The sequence below is a fragment of the Lactuca virosa genome, chromosome 3 (genome assembly GCF_052849685.1).
Source record: "Lactuca virosa cultivar CGN04683 chromosome 3, Lactuca_virosa_CGN04683_v6, whole genome shotgun sequence".
NCBI classification, from domain to species: Eukaryota; Viridiplantae; Streptophyta; class Magnoliopsida; order Asterales; family Asteraceae; genus Lactuca; species Lactuca virosa.
The window spans coordinates 88,881,015-88,906,952 of record NC_136428.1 but is presented as its reverse complement, the minus strand read 5'-3'; the positions used below and the strand labels follow the sequence as shown (position 1 = coordinate 88,906,952).

At 38.5% G+C, this 25,938-nt stretch overlaps 4 pseudogenes; all 4 read left to right on the top strand.

The window, feature by feature from the left end:
• The first annotated feature begins 2,224 nt into the window (after positions 1 to 2,224).
• On the top strand, positions 2,225 to 6,111 carry LOC145163780 (G-type lectin S-receptor-like serine/threonine-protein kinase At2g19130 pseudogene; annotated as a pseudogene).
• Positions 6,112 to 6,815: 704 nt separating this feature from the next.
• Positions 6,816 to 7,773, top strand: LOC145163779 (G-type lectin S-receptor-like serine/threonine-protein kinase At2g19130 pseudogene; annotated as a pseudogene).
• An 11,598-nt stretch (positions 7,774 to 19,371) lies between these two features.
• LOC145163778 (G-type lectin S-receptor-like serine/threonine-protein kinase At2g19130 pseudogene) lies at positions 19,372 to 23,259 on the top strand (annotated as a pseudogene).
• A 704-nt stretch (positions 23,260 to 23,963) lies between these two features.
• On the top strand, positions 23,964 to 24,922 carry LOC145163777 (G-type lectin S-receptor-like serine/threonine-protein kinase At2g19130 pseudogene; annotated as a pseudogene).
• The last annotated feature ends 1,016 nt before the right edge of the window (positions 24,923 to 25,938 follow it).

The window sequence follows — 25,938 nt, the reverse complement described above, 5'->3', positions numbered from 1 at the left end:
GAAATATGGTTGAACTTGGTGCCACATGTCACCATCTGGTGGCAAGACTTGGGGAGAAAGCAATGGCCAAGATTGTGCCACATCACCCATTTTCGCACAACACACTTCCGACTTCAAAAATCCTCAACTTTCGCATACGAGCTCCGTTTTTGACGTTCTTTATATCCACGCGTAGGTAAAATATAAGATCTACAACTTTCCTTTTGACTCCGTCGGCTAATTCTCGATCGATCTTAAATTTAACGGTAGAAGGTGACTACATTGTTAAATGTCCACGTAAAATTTATAACTTCTACATACGGGCTCCCTTTTCGTCTGTCTTTTTGTCGTTGAGTTCCTATTAATGAGATCTTCAATTCTTATTTAGGTCGTGTTGGCCAAAAACCGCTCGATCTAAAATTCGAGTTTCGGGTCGTGCACTGCTAGGCTAAATCTTAGAAAATCATAACTTCCTCATACGAAGTCAGATTTGGGCGTTCTTTTTATGCACGCTCTCGTTTTAATGTATACTACAACTTTTGTTTAGATCACTAAGTCCAAAAAGTCCTCTTTCGTAAATTCACTATTTACGTCGCGTAGTGTCGTGCCGGTTTTGTCGCGAAACTTCGACGGGCCATAACTTATTCGTTATAACTCGGATTTCGGCATTTTTTATATGTATGGAACCCTTGTGACATATTCTAGAACTTGGTTAAGATTACTCCTAAATAATATTCCATCAAAAACTCATTTTTGATGCTCATTGTCTCTAGATTAGCTAGTCCGGATCTACGGGCGTTATAGAATTTGTTTGACTTAGTAACTGAAATGAGGTTGGATAACATATTTAATTACAGCTACAATACGAATGAGAACGAGATTTACTTCACTTATTCTGTGTATAATCCTTCCATTATTTCTATATTTATAATGGATGTTTCTGGTCAAGTTCAACAAATGGCATGGTTGGATAATGCCAAAGAGTTGAATTTAATTTGCTTTGAACCTACAACGCCGTGTGATGTTTATGCTTTGTGTGGGTCTTTTGGGACTTGAAGGCAGTCAGGATTATCTTTCTGTAATTGCATGACTGGCTACAAGCCTAAATCTGAGAGTGACTGGAATTATAGTGATCTCTCTAGTGGATGTGTGAGAAAAACCAATTTGCAGTGTGGGAGAAACGTGGAAAAGCCTGATTTTCTCATTATTAGTGTCAAGAGTCTGCCACCAAATAACTCTACGACAGTTGGGAGTGCAGGAGAATGTCGTACCACTTGAACAATTGCTCATGTAATGCTTACTCTTTTGTTGATAATCAGTGTTTGGTTTGGGATGGGGATCTCTCGAACCTCTCCAAAGACAATGATAGTAGGAAAACAACTTTTGTCAAAGTCGCTTCTAAAGATCTTCGACATCACAAGAAGAGTAATCTGGTCACCATGGGTGTTGTTGTTGGGTCTGTGGGAGGTACACTATTTGTAAATCTTTATATGTGTTGGAAAGACGGCAATGGAGGGATCATTGGTGGCTTTTGTGTATAAAGATTTACAAATAGCCACCAAAACTTTCTCAAACAAATTGGCAGGTGTTGAGAGAAAAACTTTGGAGACAAACTTGGACAAAAGTTAGAACAAGTATATATTACGGAATAGTTAATCTCAAAGGATCTAAAATCTCAACAATAATATTAATAAGTTAGATTTAATTAGTTAGAGAGTTAGTTGCGGAAATATAAAGGAAGATAAATGACAACAGTTGTTATATCAAGTATACACTTGAGTTGATTCATAACACGGAATGCAATCAAACCGAGTTAATAAGGAAGATCAACTTAGTGATTAAGTCTCAAAGACTTGCTCCGGAGAGAGGTTATAATCAGGTATGTTTCAGTAACAATTGAGAGTAAGAAGTGAAGAGTAGAAAGATAGAGAAATGAAGAAGATAACTTGTAAAAATGTATTCAGAATAGATTGCAAGTTATCGGTATTTTAATACAAAGAGAGTAAGTCTCTATTTATAGAGACTTAGAAACTACACCAGATTACAACTTTTTAAGCAGCCGTGCAAGGCATACTGGATAATAGAGTGTATTACATAAAAGACAAATACATTAATCTAGCTATGTTGACTGTGGTAGCTGACTCCGGTTGTTGATGTAGTTGCTGATGAATAAGATTGACTCCGGGTGCTGAACCGTTGCGGTAGAGAGATGGTTGCGGTAGCTGAGTTCAAGTGGGTCACTTTTATGATTCAACAGCAGGAGGTGGTTTTCGCTTGGTTTTCAAGGAGAGAAGAGTTCAGGTGCGAGGTTAGCACCATCGGAACCATCCAACACATTAATCTTGTACGCCTTCGTAGATTCTGTGCTCAAGGTAAAAATAAGTTGTTGGTTTATGATTACATGGCAAACGATTCTCTGGGCACCCATCTTTTCCATGAAAAACAAGTTTTAAACTGGAAAACGAGGTATCTGATTGCACTTGGAACTGCATGCAAGAGGTTTGGTTTATCTTCATGAGAAGTGTAGGGGCTGTATCATTCACTGTGACATTAAGCCAGAAAACATTCTTTTAGATGCCGGATTCTGTCCAAAAATTGCAGATTTTTGTCTGGCAAAGCTTGTTGGTCGAGACTTTCGTAGGGTTTTGACGACTATAAGAGGGACACCTCGGTATCTAGCACCAGAATGGATATTGGGGGTGGCTGTCACAGCCAAAGCAAATGTTTATAGCTATGGAATGATGTTTTTTGAATTAGTCTACGTAAAAAGAAAAATGTAGTACATTGTGAAGATTCAAGGAGTACATGCAGGTTTGGTTGCAAATGTTCCTATGGGGGGAGGTGATATCCTTAGCCTGTTAGATACAAGGTTAAACAAGGAAGCTTGTGTTGAGGAAGTCACAAAAATTTTCAAAGTTGCATGTTAGTGTATCCAAGATGAGGCAGAGAGTAGGCCTGCCACGAGTCTGGTGGAACGAATTCTTGAAGGGGTTTCGGATGTGAGCATGCCTCCGATCCCCCAAATTGTCACTTTATATTTTGAGAACATGGTGGATCCTGTTTTCTTAACTGATTCACCCTCACTAGTACACAACAATTCCACTGGTGGTGGCTCCGATTGGTGGTGGCTCCGAGTCAAAGGGCTCATCTTCTTGAATGTAATTCTCTTTGTTTTCTCTATTATGCTCACGTTGTTGACTTAATCCAGAAATGTTTTGATATGTGTTATTTTAATTATTTTTGGTGAAAGTAGTGGTCAAAAGTAGAGTTTGAATAAGTCTGCAGCCATGTTGGCTTTAGTACCGAGTCTAGAGGGTAGTGTGAGTTAGTTTCCTTATTTTTCTACATTTGATTAGTTTAAAAGGTGATGGTGTACGTTGGTAGTGTGTGACTTCTTTTGTTTACTGTGATAGTGAATAAAACAGTGAAGCCTTTGCCCATTTTTGCCCCTGTCCTATGTTTTGTTTTATCTCATAAAAGCCTTCATACCACTTTAAGCTTTCCCTGCAATACCAACATTTGGTACTAAGTCCATAGCTGCCAATGCTCGTTCGTAAAGCACTAATTCCATAGCTGCTAAAGTTCATTCATCGGGTATTAAATCCATAGCTACCAATGTTTATCTAATAGGTACTAACTCCATAGCTACCAACGTTTATCTAACAGCTACTAAGTCCATAGCTACCAACGTTTATTCAATAGGCACTAAGTCCATAGATGTCGATGTTATTTGTTAGGCACTAAGTCTATAGCTGTCAATGTTCACTCATATCAGCTTTCATCTCTCATCATTCATCTACTCATGTTTTACCCAACATATTCGTAGATATAAAATACATATACAGTTTAAATTATTTAAAACATGTATAAAATCGTTCATCCAGCATAGAAAGCATGTATTCAAATAATATGCACACATAGCACGTAATTTATATAAAATACTGCATATCTATGTGTAAGATGAAAGTAACTATGCACTCACTTGTTAAAGTGATGATTCCAAACTCGGGCAGCGCTTCACTTTTAACGATTCTATTTTCCTTCGACGAAACCTAGCATTATTATCGCTAAATTTTAGTCTAATATTTACTGTGACTAATTATTAATCTTAGCATTATTATTATTATATAAGCGTTTAAACAATATTTTCCAACCACTATGTACAGAAATGGGCCAAACATAAAACACCGGAGGGCAGGACCATTTTGTCATATAGCACGTCTGAAATCCAACAACCATATGTGGCCCTTTAAACCAGATTCCCCGTACCGCGAGTAGTTAAAAAGATATTATAACGACACTTATATAACCCATAATAATAGCTCAAATAATTATTATAAGGTCCTAATAACGTTACTATATTTAAATAAAAGCTATATTAAAAATTACGTAGGCGTATCTTACCTACGATGGGGTTTGGATAGAAGTCGGGCTCTGCAGGGGCAGGACTTCCGAGCTGAAAGCTCTTCTTCTCAGAGCCGTCGAGCGCTTCGGGGCTTTCTTCTAGCGCTAGGGGAGTTTTTTTTTTGGAGGTTTAGAGAGAGTGTAGAGAGAAGAAAGTATGGGAAAGGTGTGAAGAAAATGAGGGTGGAAGAGGTTCTATTTATAGGGTGAAATATTGTTGAACTTGGTGCCACATGTCACCATCTGGTGGCAAGACTTGGGGAGAAAGCAATGGCCAAGATTGTGCCACATCACCCATTTTCGCACAACACACTTCCGACTTAAAAAATCCTCAACTTTCGCATACGAGCTCCGTTTTTGACGTTCTTTATATCCACGCGTAGGTAAAATATAAGATCTACAACTTTCCTTTTGACTCCGTCGGCTAATTCTCGATCGATCTTAAATTTAACGGTAGAAGGTGACTACATTGTTAAATGTCCACGTAAAATTTATAACTTCTACATACGGGCTCCCTTTTCATCTGTCTTTTTGTCGTTGAGTTCCTATTAATGAGATCTTCAATTCTTATTTAGGTCGTGTTGGCCAAAAACCGCTCGATCTAAAATTCGAGTTTCGGGTCGTGCACTGCTAGGCTAAATCTTAGAAAATCATAACTTCCTCATACGAAGTCAGATTTGGGCGTTCTTTTTATGCACGCTCTCGTTTTAATGTATACTACAACTTTTGTTTAGATCACTAAGTCCAAAAAGTCCTCTTTCGTAAATTCACTATTTACGTCGCGTAGTGTCGTGCCGGTTTTGTCGCGAAACTTCGACGGGCCATAACTTATTCGTTATAACTCGGATTTCGGCATTTTTTATATGTATGGAACCCTTGTGACATATTCTAGAACTTGGTTAAGATTACTCCTAAATAATATTCCATCAAAAACTCATTTTTGATGCTCATTGTCTCTAGATTAGCTAGTCCGGATCTACGGGCGTTATAGAATTTGTTTGACTTAGTAACTGAAATGAGGTTGGATAACATATTTAATTACAGCTACAATACGAATGAGAACGAGATTTACTTCACTTATTCTGTGTATAATCCTTCCATTATTTCTATATTTATAATGGATGTTTCTGGTCAAGTTCAACAAATGGCATGGTTGGATAATGCCAAAGAGTTGAATTTAATTTGCTTTGAACCTACAACGCCGTGTGATGTTTATGCTTTGTGTGGGTCTTTTGGGACTTGAAGGCAGTCAGGATTATCTTTCTGTAATTGCATGACTGGCTACAAGCCTAAATCTGAGAGTGACTGGAATTATAGTGATCTCTCTAGTGGATGTGTGAGAAAAACCAATTTGCAGTGTGGGAGAAACGTGGAAAAGCCTGATTTTCTCATTATTAGTGTCAAGAGTCTGCCACCAAATAACTCTACGACAGTTGGGAGTGCAGGAGAATGTCGTACCACCTGAACAATTGCTCATGTAATGCTTACTCTTTTGTTGATAATCAGTGTTTGGTTTGGGATGGAGATCTCTTGAACCTCTCCAAAGACAATGATAGTAGGAAAACAACTTTTGTCAAAGTCGCTTCTAAAGATCTTCGACATCACAAGAAGAGTAATCTGGTCACCATGGGTGTTGTTGTTGGGTCTGTGGGAGGTACACTATTTGTAAAACTTTATATGTGTTGGAAAGACGGCAATGGAGGGATCATTGGTGGCTTTTGTGTATAAAGATTTACAAATAGCCACGAAAACTTTCTCAAACAAATTGGCAGGTGTTGAGAGAAAAACTTTGGAGACAAACTTGGACAAAAGTTAGAACAAGTATATATTACGGAATAGTTAATCTCAAAGGATCTAAAATCTCAACAATAATATTAATAAGTTAGATTTAATTAGTTAGAGAGTTAGTTGCGGAAATATAAAGGAAGATAAATGACAACAGTTGTTATATCAAGTATACACTTGAGTTGATTCATAACACGGAATGCAATCAAACCGAGTTAATAAGGAAGATCAACTTAGTGATTAAGTCTCAAAGACTTGCTCCGGAGAGAGGTTATAATCAGGTATGTTTCAGTAACAATTGAGAGTAAGAAGTGAAGAGTAGAAAGATAGAGAAATGAAGAAGATAACTTGTAGAAATGTATTCAGAATAGATTGCAAGTTATCGGTATTTTAATACAAAGAGAGTAAGTCTCTATTTATAGAGACTTAGAAACTACACCAGATTACAACTTTTTAAGCAGCCGTGCAAGGCATACTGGATAATAGAGTGTATTACATAAAAGACAAATACAGTAATCTAGCTATGTTGACTGTGGTAGCTGACTCCGGTTGTTGATGTAGTTGCTGATGAATAAGATTGACTCCGGGTGCTGAACCGTTGCGGTAGAGAGATGGTTGCGGTAGCTGAGTTCAAGTGGGTCACTTTTATGATTCAACAGCAGGAGGTGGTTTTCGCTTGGTTTTCAAGGAGAGAAGAGTTCAGGTGCGAGGTTAGCACCATCGGAACCATCCAACACATTAATCTTGTACGCCTTCGTAGATTCTGTGCTCAAGGTAAAAATAAGTTGTTGGTTTATGATTACATGGCAAACGATTCTCTGGGCACCCATCTTTTCCATGAAAAACAAGTTTTAAACTGGAAAACGAGGTATCTGATTGCACTTGGAACTGCATGCAAGAGGTTTGGTTTATCTTCATGAGAAGTGTAGGGGCTGTATCATTCACTGTGACATTAAGCCAGAAAACATTCTTTTAGATGCCGGATTCTGTCCAAAAATTGCAGATTTTTGTCTGGCAAAGCTTGTTGGTCGAGACTTTCGTAGGGTTTTGACGACTATAAGAGGGACACCTCGGTATCTAGCACCAGAATGGATATTGGGGGTGGCTGTCACAGCCAAAGCAAATGTTTATAGCTATGGAATGATGTTTTTTGAATTAGTCTACGTAAAAAGAAAAATGTAGTACATTGTGAAGATTCAAGGAGTACATGCAGGTTTGGTTGCAAATGTTCCTATGGGGGGAGGTGATATCCTTAGCATGTTAGATACAAGGTTAAACAAGGAAGCTTGTGTTGAGGAAGTCACAAAAATTTTCAAAGTTGCATGTTAGTGTATCCAAGATGAGGCAGAGAGTAGGCCTGCCACGAGTCTGGTGGAACGAATTCTTGAAGGGGTTTCGGATGTGAGCATGCCTCCGATCCCCCAAATTGTCACTTTATATTTTGAGAACATGGTGGATCCTGTTTTCTTAACTGATTCACCCTCACTAGTACACAACAATTCCACTGGTGGTGGCTCCGATTGGTGGTGGCTCCGAGTCAAAGGGCTCATCTTCTTGAATGTAATTCTCTTTGTTTTCTCTATTATGCTCACGTTGTTGACTTAATCCAGAAATGTTTTGATATGTGTTATTTTAATTATTTTTGGTGAAAGTAGTGGTCAAAAGTAGAGTTTGAATAAGTCTGCAGCCATGTTGGCTTTAGTACCGAGTCTAGAGGGTAGTGTGAGTTAGTTTCCTTATTTTTCTACATTTGATTAGTTTAAAAGGTGATGGTGTACGTTGGTAGTGTGTGACTTCTTTTGTTTACTGTGATAGTGAATAAAACAGTGAAGCCTTTGCCCATTTTTGCCCCTGTCCTATGTTTTGTTTTATCTCATAAAAGCCTTCATACCACTTTAAGCTTTCCCTGCAATACCAACATTTGGTACTAAGCTGCCAATGCTCGTTCGTAAAGCACTAATTCCATAGCTGCTAAAGTTCATTCATCGGGTATTAAATCCATAGCTACCAATGTTTATCTAATAGGTACTAACTCCATAGCTACCAACGTTTATCTAACAGCTACTAAGTCCATAGCTACCAACGTTTATTCAATAGGCACTAAGTCCATAGATGTCGATGTTATTTGTTAGGCACTAAGTCTATAGCTGTCAATGTTCACTCATATCAGCTTTCATCTCTCATCATTCATCTACTCATGTTTTACCCAACATATTCGTAGATATAAAATACATATACAGTTTAAATTATTTAAAACATGTATAAAATCGTTCATCCAGCATAGAAAGCAAGTATTCAAATAATATGCACACATAGCACGTAATTTATATAAAATACTTCATATCTATGTGTAAGATGAAAGTAACTATGCACTCACTTGTTAAAGTGATGATTCCAAACTCGGGCAGCGCTTCACTTTTAACGATTCTATTTTCCTTCGACGAAACCTAGCATTATTATCGCTAAATTTTAGTCTAATATTTACTGTGACTAATTATTAATCTTAGCATTATTATTATTATATAAGCGTTTAAACAATATTTTCCAACCACTATGTACAGAAATGGGCCAAACATAAAACACCGGAGGGCAGGACCATTTTGTCATATAGCACGTCTGAAATCCAACAACCATATGTGGCCCTTTAAACCAGATTCCCCGTACCGCGAGTAGTTAAAAAGATATTATAACGACACTTATATATGATGGGTTTTGAGCATTCTAACACTTCCTAAGTGTACATGCAACCCTAATAACCTTGAATCTATGTTTTCTCTATATACATGCAAATTACTTTTTCAAGGTTATTTCCTAACTAGCATGGCATGGGGATTACATAAAACATAAAACTAGTAGAAATACATACCTTGTTGTTGCTTGGATTCCTTCAAGACTTTGTGAGCCTAGCACCCCAAATGTTGTGCCTCAAATGCTTCACACAACACCACAAGACTTGGAATAACTTGAGAGAATACTTCTAGCACTCAAAATTGGTTATGCCCTCTCTAGTAACACTATGTCCACTAGCTCCACTTTTTGCTAGCTATAGGGTTCCTTTTATAGTGTTGTCACAATTAGGGTTTACACATGAATGCCCTTAATTGTCATGACTCTTGATTTCCCATGACCCATGGATTTGTAACTCCCATGGACCATCCATGGAGCTCCATTTGGTTACATCCATAACCCATAAACTATGGATCATTAATCCACCATAAAAGAATTGATGATTGTCATAATCAACCCTATATATTTAATTAGTCTCACTTTGATCACCAAATTAATCCTAGATTAATACTTGATCAATACTAATTAAATAATACTATTATTAATATATTAGAACTTATAATATATTAATAATCATAAGTGCCTTATTCTCTCATTTAGTCTATCCAAGTATTGCAATGCCATGCAACCCAAATGGACCATGCCGGGTCGGGTCAAGTACATACCAAATAAAGTTATGGACTTAGACACTATATCCAACAGTCTCCCACTTGGATAAGTCTAATAACTATATTTGCGAATATGACTTCAAAATCCGACTAGCAATCGTAGCTCTTTCAAAGTCTCTCGGAACTGAGATGATGATGATACGCCATTTAAGATAAGTGATCATATAATCCTCTGTTCTCATGATATCAGCCGGACAAACACATGGAACATGGTCTTACTTATTGTCCAGCATTTGTTTCTCGATCTCTGATTTGTTTCGACATAGAACTAAATTGAACACATCAATTAGGTTCTGACCGGGCCCGGTACATAGGTCAAAACCAAATCATCGAGGGGCCCAGATATCGCTTCTATTTCTAGAAGGAACAGATAAACTTCGACTGATATGCTTGTACTAACTACTTGTTGAATTACTCACAAAGGCACGTTTTATGACATCGAGTTACCAATGCGTTTTCGTGCAATCAATGAATAACCAACTCATAGTCAACAACTCATATCTCTAGGTTTGAAGATTTATATGATATTACCGTCTCACGATCACTCGAGATAAATTCCATGAAGTGATGCAAGTGACGTGGGTTGGATCCAATACTCAGCCCTTATGAGTACTCATGAATGTTGTAGCAACCATTGCATTGTCCAAAGCACTTTTAGACAAATCATACAAGCCAAATTCATGACAGTCTTAAATCAATACTTACTTCCAAAGTTTGACTGACTGTGGATGGTTTGAATAATAACATAATTATTCTGGAAGTAAAAACATGCAAAATTGAAACATAGTAAACAATCAACATAAGATAGTAACACCTTACTCATAAATAAATAACAACTTTTATTTATCATCAAATGTCAATTACATTTTACAAGTTTCAGGAATCTAATTATTGAAACTAATATCATCCTTCAGCCCAATGCGCCTCGCATGCTGTAAATGCTTAACCCTGCTCAGTCCCTTCGTGAGGGGATCTGCCGGGTTCTCATCTGATGATACCCTCTTAGCCACGAGGAGTCCTTCTTCTATTCGATGTCTTATGAAATGGTATTTTCTGTCAATGTGCCTAGATCTCCCGTGATCTCTTGGTTCCTTAGCCAAAGCAACCGCACTTTCGCTGTCACAGAAAATTTCCATTGGCTCTTTTATAGCTGGTACAACTCCAAGGTCTCCGATGAAGTTCTTTAGTCATATCGCCTCCTTAGCTGCTTCACTTGCTGCTATGTACTCTGATTCACAAGTAGAATCAGCTACTGTCTCCTGCTTGGAACTTTTCCAAGTAATTGCCCCTCCATTTAGGATAAAGACCCAGCCTGACTGAGAGCGGAAATTATCCCTATCAGTCTGAAAGCTAGCATCGCTATATCCTTCCACTCTCAAGTCATCACTGCCCCCGAGGGTAAGGACCCAATCCTTAGTCCTCCGCAGATACTTGAGAATGTTCTTTACCGCTGTCCAGTGTGCCTTGCCAGGGTTCCCTTGATATCTACTGACCATGCTCAAAGCAAAGGCCACATCAGGGCGAGTACAAGTCATAGCATACATGATCGAGCCCACAGCGGAAGCATATGGTATATGACTCATTTCAGCTATCTCAGCCTCTGTACTCGGACTCTGAGTCTTACTCAGCTTGGCATTACTCTGGATTGGTAATTCTCCTTTCTTGGAATCTTGCATACTGAACCTCTTCAGTACCTTATCCACATAAGTACTTTGACTAAGTCCAATTAGTCTCTTACTCCTATCTCTCAATATCCTTATCCCTAGGATATAGGCAGCTTCCCCAAGGTCCTTCATAGCGAAACACTTCCCAAGCCAGGAATTAACCTCCTGCAAGGTTGGGACGTCGTTTCCTATGAGAAGTATGTCATCCACATACAACACCAAGAAGCTAACTATGCTCCCACTAGCCCTGACATACACACAAGACTCATCCTCACTCCTAGAAAAGCCAAACTCTTTGACTTTCTCATCAAAGCAAAGATTCCATCTGCGAGATGCTTGTTTCAATCCATAAATGGATTTATCAAGCTTACACACTCTATTAGGGTATCTTGTATCGACAAAACCCTCTGGTTGAGCCATGTAAACATCCTCAGCCAACTTTCCATTAAGGAAAGCGGTTTTGACATCCATTTGCCATATTTCATAATCATGAAATGCAGCTATGGCTAACAATACTCTAATAGACTTAATTTTAGCTACTGGTGAGAAGGTCTCATCATAGTCAACTCCCGGAGTTTGAGTAAAGCCCTTCGCAACCAGTCGCGCTTTATAAGTGTGTACCTTCCCATCCATGTCGGTCTTCTTCTTGAAGATCCATTTGCACCCAACTGTCTTACGACCTGGTACATTGTTAACCAAGTTCCAAACTTGATTGTCATACATGGACTGAATCTCGCTGTCCATAGCCTCCTTCCATTTAGCAGACTCAGGGCCTGCCATGGCTTCCCTGTAATTATTAGGTTCATCCAAATCTATTAGTGTACTATCACTAATAAATGTATCACCTTCAGTGGTGATGTGATAACCATAATAAAAATCAGGTGTGTTCCTCACCCTAGTGGAACGTCTTGGAGGTACAGACTCATCTATCGGATCAACAGGAGTTTCCTCCTCAGGTTGGTCGATAGCATTAGAGGTTCCTTCACCACTTGACTCTTGAAGCTCTTCAAGGTCAATTTGCCTCCCACTGTCCCCTTGGCTTATGAATTCTCTCTCACGAAAGACTCCTCTTCTTGCTACAAAAACCACATTATCACTAGGTCTGTAGAAGAGGTAACCAAAGGATCTCTGTGGGTAGCCGATGAAAAAACACCTCTCACTTCGAGGTTCAAGCTTATCATGAGTCTCACGCCTCACGAAAGCTTCACAACCCCAAATCTTGATGTGGTCCAAATTGGGAACTTTCCCAGTCCACATCTCGTGAGGTGTTTTGGCAACCTTTTTAGTAGGGACTAGATTAAGGATATGGGCGGCAGTCTCTAAGGCATACCCCTAGAAAGAGATTGGTAATGAAGCTCGACTCATCATGGAACGAACCATATCCAACAAGGTTCGATTGCGCCTCTCAGCTACACCATTCAACTGTGGTGTTCTGGAAGGTGTCAATTGTGAGACAATCCCACATTCCTTAAGATAGTCAAGGAACTCAATGCTAAGATACTCTCCTCCTCGATCGGATCGGAGCATCTTGATGTTCCTGCCCAATTGATTCTCAACTTCCTGCTTAAACTCTTTGAACTTTTCAAAGGTTTCTGACTTATGCTTGATTAAGTAAATATATCCATATCTACTGTAATCATCAGTAAAAGTCACATAATAGCGATTAGCATCCCTTGTAGCAACTCTGAAGGGCCCACACACATCCGTGTGTACAAGGTCCAACAAAACTTCACCCCTATCACAAGTACCTGTGAAGGGTGACTTTGTCATTTTTCCAAGTAAACAAAACTCGCAACTATCATCTGACTTGAGGTCAAATGATTCCAAGACTCCAACCTTTTGGAGTTGGCCTATGCGCTTCTTGTTAACATGTCCAAGACGACAATGCCACAAGGATGCTTTATCCAAGCTATCTGAAGAATCAATATACAACACATTATTTCCTAGATTGTCTACAACATTCACGGCTTCATATACACCATCACAAGGTAATGCTTTAAAGTAAAATACATCATTGTAATAAACATTAATAGCACCATTTTTATTATCAAATGAAAATGTAAAACCTTGTTTGTACAAGCCATGAAAGGAAATAATATTTCTCGCCATTTTGGGCGAGTAACAACACTTATTCAAATCTAACATTAACCCATTATTAAGCAATAAAGAATAAACTCCTATCTTGGTAACATGTGATGCTTTCCTGTTGCCCATGACTAAGTTTATCTTCCTGTGCTCCACTTGCTCACTTCTTCTTAGTGCCTGCAAATCAGTACAAATGTGAATACCACACCCTGTATCAAGCACCCAAGAATTAGCATTAGATGAGTTGTTAGACAATATTGTGTAAATACCTGCATGGGTGGGTTTAACCTTCCCATCCTTTAGATCTTGCAGATATTTGGGGCAGCTTCGCTTGAAGTGTCCCTTATCCTGGCAATAGAAGCATTGTGCTTCCTTTGGGTTTGAAGAAGGAGTAATGGGACCTTTCTTTGTCCCACTTGAAGAGGAACCATCAAGAGTCTTACCCTTGGTACCCTTCGAAGGGTTTTTCCTTTTCTTACCCTTTCCCTGCCCAATAGCCAGAACAGGGGCTGTTGAAGGAGTAGAAGTAGCAACCGCTTTACCCTTAAGGCCATTTTCAGCTGTCCTTAAGAGTCCTTGAAGTTTGCTAAGTGTGACTTCCTCCTTGTTCATATGATAAGTCATACGAAACTGATCATAACTTGGAGGTAAGGAATGGAGAATGATGTCAATCGCCATTTCCTCAGGAAAGTCAACATTTAGCTTCAGCAACCGGTCAACGAACCTTTGCATCTTCTGCAAGTGACCGGTGATGGGTTCACCATCCTTCATCCTTGCGGTTATCATGGAGGAGATGATTTCATACCTCTCCTGACGCGCGCTCTGATGGTACCTTTCCATCAGATCCAGGTGCATCTCATAGGGGTAGAAATCTTCATAGGATTTTTGAAGTTCAGGAGTCATGGTGGCCATCATGATGCATGCTACTTTAGTAGCATCCTTTTCATGTGCAACAAACTCCGCAAACTCTTCAGGAGTAGCAGTGGCTTCATTCACAACCTTAAGCTCCCTATCGAGGACATATTCTTTGTCCTCGTAGCGGGTAATCATTCTGATGTTTCTGATCCACTCATTGAAATTGGATCCATCAAAGATGACCTTACCACACAAGTTCATAAGGGAAAAGGAGCCTGTTGGGTTTGAGCCAGAAGCATTGTTGGAAGACATCTGAAAGGAAAGAAAGACAAGTTTCATTAGATTAGGAATCCTTAATAATTCACCCAAATGAAATATTAAGGCTAGGATCCAACAAACTATTTATAGTTGGAAGAGGGATGCCGTAATCCATACTATAAAATATTTGAAGGTAGGTAAATGACGATTTACCAATTTCCACCATAAGAACGAAATATTTTATTATTAGGTTTTATTGGTTTTGAAACTCCTAGATCTTTTGAGATACATTGAACTTTTCAATGGCATGTTTGAATCTCGATTGTGCCCTCTCAAGTTTGTGACTGGGATGCCGAGGATCACAAACAAGGTGTGAATAACCATACAAATTGACTTGGTACCCTCAACAATATTACCTAATCGATGTGCCGGTTAACCACACACGCTCCACCGATCTATAATAAAGTCAAGTTACCCTTTGCCACTCTTACTAGTCCATGTTAGTGTGCCGGTTAACCACACACGCTCCACTAACGACTTGGTAAGGTACAAAGTGTAATTTTATGGGCTAGCACCAATTTCACATTTTCCTAAAGTAACTAAGATTGGGAATTTATAATGTATAGTTACTTTATAATTCATTATACTTTTAACAAGTATTTAAAGTCGTATCCTACCCGTCCGGCTAACGACCCTCCACCGATCAAGGAAGCGGTGGGTGAGAGTGGACACCCATTAAGTCACCATTTTATAGGCAACAACCTTATACCCCCCTTATAGACCGGCTTCGTGAATGAGGCCTACTAACGGTAAGAATGACATATTCTTATACATATCTATATAATAAAATTATAATAATAGTATAAGTGTTGATTTTTAAACCTTTTTAAAAATCTAAGGTTTAATTTGGAATTAAAGTATTAAAGTATAAGACTTTTCAAATTCCAAAACTTGAGGGCAAGATTTGAAACTATTCCAAGTCTCTTCAATTTGTAACTTATGAGTTTTAATGGTTCATAAAAATGAAGACTCTTCATTTTATGAAAACTCTTTAGTTCTTTAATCATAATTAAAAGAAGTGACTTTTGGTTATCCATAACTTGAGGACAAGTTATGGACACCATCATAGCCATTAAGATCATGAATTAAACACACATGGTGGTTACACATAATTCCTATGATCTTCTAAAAACTCATAAGAACACAAATTCATATTAAGCAATTTCAAGAAATCATATAAGTATATACAATACTTGAAAATTGATAAAAGCCATGTAAAATGGGTTAACATAATCATTATCATTTTGAAAAACAGATTTTACAAGTCCAAAACAGATTGGGATAATGATCTTAATCCATTTCCAGCAACAAAACTCGAAAAAACTGCCCAGCACGCTCCTACTCGCCGAGTGCATTATTCTACTCGCCGAGTAGGATGAATTTGTTCATGGACTCGGCGAGTCCTCCCCATGGACTCGGCGAGTCTAGTCGTCAGAATGCAGAATTTTCGATTTTTAAGCAGTTTTGCATCAAGTATACAGAAAACAGTCCTAGGCTCTGATACCACTGATGGGTTTTGAGCATTCTAACACTTCCTAAGTGTACATGCAACCCTAATAACCTTGAATCTATGTTTTCTCTATATACATGCAAATTACTTTTTCAAGGTTATTTCCTAACTAGCATGGCATGGGGATTACATAAAACATAAAACTAGTAGAAATACATACCTTGTTGTTGCTTGGATTCCTTCAAGACTTTGTGAGCCTAGCACCCCAAATGTTGTGCCTCAAATGCTTCACACAACACCACAAGACTTGGAATAACTTGAGAGAATACTTCTAGCACTCAAAATTGGTTATGCCCTCTCTAGTAACACTATGTCCACTAGCTCCACTTTTTGCTAGCTATAGGGTTCCTTTTATAGTGTTGTCACAATTAGGGTTTACACATGAATGCCCTTAATTGTCATGACTCTTGATTTCCCATGACCCATGGATTTGTAACTCCCATGGACCATCCATGGAGCTCCATTTGGTTACATCCATAACCCATAAACTATGGATCATTAATCCACCATAAAAGAATTGATGATTGTCATAATCAACCCTATATATTTAATTAGTCTCACTTTGATCACCAAATTAATCCTAGATTAATACTTGATCAATACTAATTAAATAATACTATTATTAATATATTAGAACTTATAATATATTAATAATCATAAGTGCCTTATTCTCTCATTTAGTCTATCCAAGTATTGCAATGCCATGCAACCCAAATGGACCATGCCGGGTCGGGTCAAGTACATACCAAATAAAGTTATGGACTTAGACACTATATCCAACAATATAACCCATAATAATAGCTCAAATAATTATTATAAGGTCCTAATAACGTTACTATATTTAAATAAAAGCTATATTAAAAATTACGTAGGCGTATCTTACCTACGATGGGGTTTGGATAGAAGTCGGGCTCTGCAGGGGCAGGACTTCCGAGCTGAAAGCTCTTCTTCTCAGAGCCGTCGAGCGCTTCGGGGCTTTCTTCTAGCGCTAGGGGAGTTTTTTTTTTGGAGGTTTAGAGAGAGTGTAGAGAGAAGAAAGTATGGGAAAGGTGTGAAGAAAATGAGGGTGGAAGAGGTTCTATTTATAGGGTGAAATATGGTTGAACTTGGTGCCACATGTCACCATCTGGTGGCAAGACTTGGGGAGAAAGCAATGGCCAAGATTGTGCCACATCACCCATTTTCGCACAACACACTTCCGACTTCAAAAATCCTCAACTTTCGCATACGAGCTCCGTTTTTGACGTTCTTTATATCCACGCGTAGGTAAAATATAAGATCTACAACTTTCCTTTTGACTCCGTCGGCTAATTCTCGATCGATCTTAAATTTAACGGTAGAAGGTGACTACATTGTTAAATGTCCACGTAAAATTTATAACTTCTACATACGGGCTCCCTTTTCGTCTGTCTTTTTGTCGTTGAGTTCCTATTAATGAGATCTTCAATTCTTATTTAGGTCGTGTTGGCCAAAAACCGCTCGATCTAAAATTCGAGTTTCGGGTCGTGCACTGCTAGGCTAAATCTTAGAAAATCATAACTTCCTCATACGAAGTCAGATTTGGGCGTTCTTTTTATGCACGCTCTCGTTTTAATGTATACTACAACTTTTGTTTAGATCACTAAGTCCAAAAAGTCCTCTTTCGTAAATTCACTATTTACGTCGCGTAGTGTCGTGCCGGTTTTGTCGCGAAACTTCGACGGGCCATAACTTATTCGTTATAACTCGGATTTCGGCATTTTTTATATGTATGGAACCCTTGTGACATATTCTAGAACTTGGTTAAGATTACTCCTAAATAATATTCCATCAAAAACTCATTTTTGATGCTCATTGTCTCTAGATTAGCTAGTCCGGATCTACGGGCGTTATAGAATTTGTTTGACTTAGTAACTGAAATGAGGTTGGATAACATATTTAATTACAGCTACAATACGAATGAGAACGAGATTTTCTTCACTTATTCTGTGTATAATCCTTCCATTATTTCTATATTTATAATGGATGTTTCTGGTCAAGTTCAACAAATGGCATGGTTGGATAATGCCAAAGAGTTGAATTTAATTTGCTTTGAACCTACAACGCCGTGTGATGTTTATGCTTTGTGTGGGTCTTTTGGGACTTGAAGGCAGTCAGGATTATCTTTCTGTAATTGTATGACTGGCTACAAGCCTAAATCTGAGAGTGACTGGAATTATAGTGATTTCTCTAGTGGATGTGTGAGAAAAACCAATTTGGAGTGTGGGAGAAACGTGGAAAAGCCTGATTTTCTCATTATTAGTGTCAAGAGTCTGCCACCAAATAACTCTACGACAGTTGGGAGTGCAGGAGAATGTCGTACCACCTGAACAATTGCTCATGTAATGCTTACTCTTTTGTTGATAATCAGTGTTTGGTTTGGGATGGAGATCTCTTGAACCTCTCCAAAGACAATGATAGTAGGAAAACAACTTTTGTCAAAGTCGCTTCTAAAGATCTTCGACATCACAAGAAGAGTAATCTGGTCACCATGGGTGTTGTTGTTGGGTCTGTGGGAGGTACACTATTTTTAAATCTTTATATGTGTTGGAAAGACGGCAATGGAGGGATCATTGGTGGCTTTTGTGTATAAAGATTTACAAATAGCCACCAAAACTTTCTCTAACAAATTGGCAGGTGTTGAGAGAAAAACTTTGGAGACAAACTTGGACAAAAGTTAGAACAAGTATATATTACGGAATAGTTAATCTCAAAGGATCTAAAATCTCAACAATAATATTAATAAGTTAGATTTAATTAGTTAGAGAGTTAGTTGCGGAAATATAAAGGAAGATAAATGACAACAGTTGTCATATAAAGTATACATTTGAGTTGATTCATAACACGGAATGCAATCAAACCGAGTTAATAAGGAAGATCAACTTAGTGATTAAGTCTCAAAGACTTGCTCCGGAGAGAGGTTATAATCAGGTATGTTTCAGTAACAATTGAGAGTAAGAAGTGAAGAGTAGAAAGATAGAGAAATGAAGAAGATAACTTGTAGAAATGTATTCAGAATAGATTGCAAGTTATCGGTATTTTAATACAAAGAGAGTAAGTCTCTATTTATAGAGACTTAGAAACTACACCAGATTACAACTTTTTAAGCAGCCGTGCAAGGCATACTGGATAATAGAGTGTATTACATAAAAGACAAAATACAGTAATCTAGCTATGTTGACTGTGGTAGCTGACTCCGGTTGTTGATGTAGTTGCTGATGAATAAGATTGACTCCGGGTGCTGAACCGTTGCGGTAGAGAGATGGTTGCGGTAGCTGAGTTCAAGTGGGTCACTTTTATGATTCAACAGCAGGAGGTGGTTTTCGCTTGGTTTTCAAGGAGAGAAGAGTTCAGGTGCGAGGTTAGCACCATCGGAACCATCCAACACATTAATCTTGTACGCCTTCGTAGATTCTGTGCTCAAGGTAAAAATAAGTTGTTGGTTTATGATTACATGGCAAACGATTCTCTGGGCACCCATCTTTTCCATGAAAAACAAGTTTTAAACTGGAAAACGAGGTATCTGATTGCACTTGGAACTGCATGCAAGAGGTTTGGTTTATCTTCATGAGAAGTGTAGGGGCTGTATCATTCACTGTGACATTAAGCCAGAAAACATTCTTTTAGATGCCGGATTCTGTCCAAAAATTGCAGATTTTTGTCTGGCAAAGCTTGTTGGTCGAGACTTTCGTAGGGTTTTGACGACTATAAGAGGGACACCTCGGTATCTAGCACCAGAATGGATATTGGGGGTGGCTGTCACAGCCAAAGCAAATGTTTATAGCTATGGAATGATGTTTTTTGAATTAGTCTACGTAAAAAGAAAAATGTAGTACATTGTGAAGATTCAAGGAGTACATGCAGGTTTGGTTGCAAATGTTCCTATGGGGGGAGGTGATATCCTTAGCCTGTTAGATACAAGGTTAAACAAGGAAGCTTGTGTTGAGGAAGTCACAAAAATTTTCAAAGTTGCATGTTAGTGTATCCAAGATGAGGCAGAGAGTAGGCCTGCCACGAGTCTGGTGGAACGAATTCTTGAAGGGGTTTCGGATGTGAGCATGCCTCCGATCCCCCAAATTGTCACTTTATATTTTGAGAACATGGTGGATCCTGTTTTCTTAACTGATTCACCCTCACTAGTACACAACAATTCCACTGGTGGTGGCTCCGATTGGTGGTGGCTCCGAGTCAAAGGGCTCATCTTCTTGAATGTAATTCTCTTTGTTTTCTCTATTATGCTCACGTTGTTGACTTAATCCAGAAATGTTTTGATATGTGTTATTTTAATTATTTTTGGTGAAAGTAGTGGTCAAAAGTAGAGTTTGAATAAGTCTGCAGCCATGTTGGCTTTAGTACCGAGTCTAGAGGGTAGTGTGAGTTAGTTTCCTTATTTTTCTACATTTGATTAGTTTAAAAGGTGATGGTGTACGTTGGTAGTGTGTGACTTCTTTTGTTTACTGTGACAGTGAATAAAACAGTGAAGCCTTTGCCCATTTTTGCCCCTGTCCTATGTTTTGTTTTATCTCATAAAAGCCTTCATACCACTTTAAGCTTTCCCTGCAATACCAACATTTGGTACTAAGTCCATAGCTGCCAATGCTCGTTCGTAAAGCACTAATTCCATAGCTGCTAAAGTTCATTCATCGGGTATTAAATCCATAGCTACCAATGTTTATCTAATAGGTACTAACTCCATAGCTACCAACGTTTATCTAACAGCTACTAAGTCCATAGCTACCAACGTTTATTCAATAGGCACTAAGTCCATAGATGTCGATGTTATTTGTTAGGCACTAAGTCTATAGCTGTCAATGTTCACTCATATCAGCTTTCATCTCTCATCATTCATCTACTCATGTTTTACCCAACATATTCGTAGATATAAAATACATATACAGTTTAAATTATTTAAAACATGTATAAAATCGTTCATCCAGCATAGAAAGCAAGTATTCAAATAATATGCACACATAGCACGTAATTTATATAAAATACTTCATATCTATGTGTAAGATGAAAGTAACTATGCACTCACTTGTTAAAGTGATGATTCCAAACTCGGGCAGCGCTTCACTTTTAACGATTCTATTTTCCTTCGACGAAACCTAGCATTATTATCGCTAAATTTTAGTCTAATATTTACTGTGACTAATTATTAATCTTAGCATTATTATTATTATATAAGCGTTTAAACAATATTTTCCAACCACTATGTACAGAAATGGGCCAAACATAAAACACCGGAGGGCAGGACCATTTTGTCATATAGCACGTCTGAAATCCAACAACCATATGTGGCCCTTTAAACCAGATTCCCCGTACCGCGAGTAGTTAAAAAGATATTATAACGACACTTATATAACCCATAATAATAGCTCAAATAATTATTATAAGGTCCTAATAACGTTACTATATTTAAATAAAAGCTATATTAAAAATTACGTATGCGTATCTTACCTACGATGGGGTTTGGATAGAAGTCGGGCTCTGCAGGGGCAGGACTTCCGAGCTGAAAGCTCTTCTTCTCAGAGCCGTCGAGCGCTTCGGGGCTTTCTTCTAGCGCTAGGGGAGTTTTTTTTTTGGAGGTTTAGAGAGAGTGTAGAGAGAAGAAAGTATGGGAAAGGTGTGAAGAAAATGAGGGTGGAAGAGGTTCTATTTATAGGGTGAAATATGGTTGAACTTGGTGCCACATGTCACCATCTGGTGGCAAGACTTGGGGAGAAAGCAATGGCCAACATTGTGCCACATCACCCATTTTCGCACAACACACTTCCGACCTCTAAAATCCTCAACTTTCGCATACGAGCTCCGTTTTTGACTTTCTTTATATCCACGCGTAGGTAAAAAATAAGATCTACAACTTTCCTTTTGACTCCATCGGCTAATTCTCGATCGATCTTAAATTTAATGGTAGAAGGTGACTACATTGTTAATTGTCCGCGTAAAATTTATAACTTCTACATACGGGCTCCTTTTTCGTCTGTCTTTTTGTCGTTGAGTTCCTATTAATGAGATCTTCAATTCTTATTTAGGTCGCGTTGGCCAAAAACCGCTCGATCTAAAATTCGAGTTTCGCGTGGTGCACTGCTAGGCTAAATCTTAGAAAAATCATAACTTCCTCATACGAAGTCAGATTTGGGCCTTCTTTTTATGCACGCTCTCGTTTTAACGTATACTACAACTTTTGTTTAGATCACTAAGTCCAAAAAGTCCTCTTTCGTAAATTCACTATTTACGTCGCGTAGTGTCGTGCCGGTTTTGTCGCGAAACTTCGACTGGCCATAACTTATTCGTTATAACTCGGATTTCGGCATTTTTTATATGTATGGAACCCTTGTGACATATTCTAGAACTTGGTTAAGATTACTCCTAAATAATATTCCATCAAAAACTCATTTTTGATGCTCATTGTCTCTAAATTAGCTAGTCCAGATCTACGGGCGTTATAGAATTTGTTTGACTTAGTAACTGAAATGAGGTTGGATACCATATTTAATTACAGCTATAATACGAATGAGAACGAGAGTTACTTCACTTATTCTGTGTATAATCCTTCCATTATTTCTATATTTATAATGGATGTTTCTGGTCAAGTTCAACAAATGGCATGGTTGGATAATGCCAAAGAGTTGAATTTAATTTGCTTTGAACCTACAACGCCGTGTGATGTTTATGCTTTGTGTGGGTCTTTTGGGACTTGAAGGCAGTCAGGATTATCTTTCTGTAATTGTATGACTGGCTACAAGCCTAAATCTGAGAGTGACTGGAATTATAGTGATTTCTCTAGTGGATGTGTGAGAAAAACCAATTTGGAGTGTGGGAGAAACGTGGAAAAGCCTGATTTTCTCATTATTAGTGTCAAGAGTCTGCCACCAAATAACTCTACGACAGTTGGGAGCGCAGGAGAATGTCATACCACCTGAACAATTGCTCATGTAATGCTTACTCTTTTGTTGATAATCAGTGTTTGGTTTGGGATGGAGATCTCTTGAACCTCTCCAAAGACAATGATAGTAGGAAAACAACTTTTGTCAAAGTCGCTTCTAAAGATCTTCGACATCACAAGAAGAGTAATCTGGTCACCATGGGTGTTGTTGTTGGGTTTGTGGGAGGTACACTATTTGTAAATCTTTATATGTGTTGGAAAGACGGCAATGGAGGGATCATTGGTGGCTTTTGTGTATAAAGATTTACAAATAGCCACCAAAACTTTCTCTAACAAATTGGCAGGTGTGGAGAGAAAAACTTTGGAGACACACTTGGACAAAAGTTAGAACAAGTATATATTATGGAATAGTTAATCTCAAAGGATCTAAAATCTCAACAATAATATTAATAAGTTAGACTTAATTAGTTAGAGAGTTAGTTGCGGAAATATAAAGGAAGATAAATGACAACAGTTGTTATATCAAGTATACACTTTAGTTGATTCATAACACGGAATGCAATCAAACCGAGTTAATAAGGAAGATCAACTTAGTGATTAAGTCTCAAAGACTTGCTCTGGAGAGAGGTTATAATCAGGTATGTTTCAGTAACAATTGAGAGTAAGAAGTGAAGAGTAGAAAGATAGAGAAATGAAGAAGATAACTTGTAGAAATGTATTCAGAATAGATTGCAAGTTATCAGTATTTTAATACAAAGAGAGTAAGTCTCTATTTATAGAGACTTAGAAACTACACTAGATTACAACTTTATAAGCAGCCGTGCAAGGCATACTGGATAAAAGAGTGTATTACATAAAAGACAAATACAGTAATTTAGCTATGTTGACTTCGGTAGCTGACTCCGGTTGCTGATGCAGTTGCTGATGAGTAAGATTGACTCCGGGTGCTGAACCGTTGCGGTAGAGAGATGGTTGCGGTAGCTGAGTTCAAGAGGGTCACTTTTATGATTCAACAGCAGGAGGTGGTTTTCGCTTGGTTTTCATGGAGAGAAGAGTTCAGGTGCGAGGTTAGCACCATCGGAACCATCCAACACATTAATCTTGTACGCCTTCGTGGATTCTGTGCTCAAGGTAAAAAAAAAGTTGCTGGTTTATGATTACATGGCAAACGATTCTCTGGGCACCCACCTTTTCCATGAAAAACAAGTTTTAAACTGGAAAACGAGGTATCTGATTGCACTTGGAACTGCATGCAAGAGGTTTGGTTTATCTTCATGAGAAGTGTAGGGGCTGTATCATTCACTGTGACATTAAGCCAGAAAACATTCTTTTAGATGTCGGATTCTGTCCAAAAATTGCAGATTTTTTTCTGGCAAAGCTTGTTGGTCGAGACTTTAGTAGGGTGTTGACGACTATAAGAGGGACACCTGGGTATCTAGCACCAGAATGGATATTAGGGGTGGCTGTCACAGCCAAAGCAAATGTTTATAGCTATGGAATGATGTTTTTTGAATTAGTCTACGGAAAAAGAAAAATGTAGTACATTGTGAAGATTCAAGGAGTACATGCAGGTTTGGTTGCAAATGTTCTTATGGGGGGAGGTGATATCCTTAGCCTGTTAGATACAAGGTTAAACAAGGAAGCTTGTGTTGAGGAAGTCACAAAAATTTTCAAAGTTGCTTGTTAGTGTATCCAAGATGAGGCAGAGAGTAGGCCTGCCACGAGTCTGGTGGAACGAATTCTTGAAGGGGTTTCGGATGTGAGCATGCCTCCGATCCTCCAAATTGTCACTTTATATTTCGAGAACATGGTGGATCCTGTTTTCTTAACTGATTCACCCTCACTAGTACACAACAATTCCACTGGTGGTGGCTCCGATTGGTGGTGGCTCCGAGTCAAAGGGCTCATATTCTTGAATGTAATTCTCTTTGTTTTCTCTATTATGTTCACGTTGTTGACTTAATCCAGAAATGTTTTGATATGTGTTATTTTAATTATTTTTGGTGAAAGTAGTGGTCAAAAGTAGAGTTTGAATAAGTCTGCAGCCATGTTGGCTTTAGTACCGAGTCTAGAGGGTAGTGTGAGTTAGTTTCCTTATTTTTCTACATTTGATTAGTTTAAAAATTGATGGTGTACGTTGGTAGTGTGTGACTTCTTTTGTTTACTGTGAAAGTGAATAAAACAGTGAAGCCTTTGCCCATTTTTGCCCCTGTCCTATGTTTTGTTTTATCTCATAAAAGCCTTCATACCACTTTAAGCTTTCCCTGCAATACCAACATTTGGTATCAGAGCACAACTGGTGCATGCCCAAGTATCAGCCACGAGTGAAAGAAATGACAGGGAACAACAATGGAAAAGATGGGCAGGTTACACTTCATTACCCCATGCTGTCAAGAAACAATTATGCGGCTTGGGATATAAAGATGAGAGTGTTCATGTAAGCTCAAGGGGTTTGGGAAGCAGTTGAACCCAAAACAGAAAATACTGTTATAGAAGTCAAGAAAGACAAGATGGCATTGACTGCCATCTATCAAGGTATACGAGAAGACTTACTATTGGCGTTAGCAGAGAAGCAATCAGCCAAAGAAGCTTGGGAGGCCTTGAAAGTGATGTTCATGGGGGAGGAGAGAGTGAAGACAGCAAGGATTCAAACCTTAAAAGCAGAATTTGAGGCTTTGAACATGAAAGAGTCGGAGGCTGTTGATGAGTTCGCTGTGAAAGTGAGCAACATTGTGAGCACAATGCGTGCCTTGGGAGATACAGTAGAAGAATCGTATGTAGTGAAAAAGATGCTAAGAGCTGTGCCATCCAAGTTCTTACAGATTGCTTCAACTCTTGAGCAGTTTGGAGACTTGGATGTGATGACAATCGAGGAGGTAGTAGGGAGGTTGAAAGCTCATGAAGAACGCATGAAGGGTCACGTTGAAAATGAAGAAAGAAAACTCCTTCTCACTCACCAAGAGTGGACAGAAAGAAACA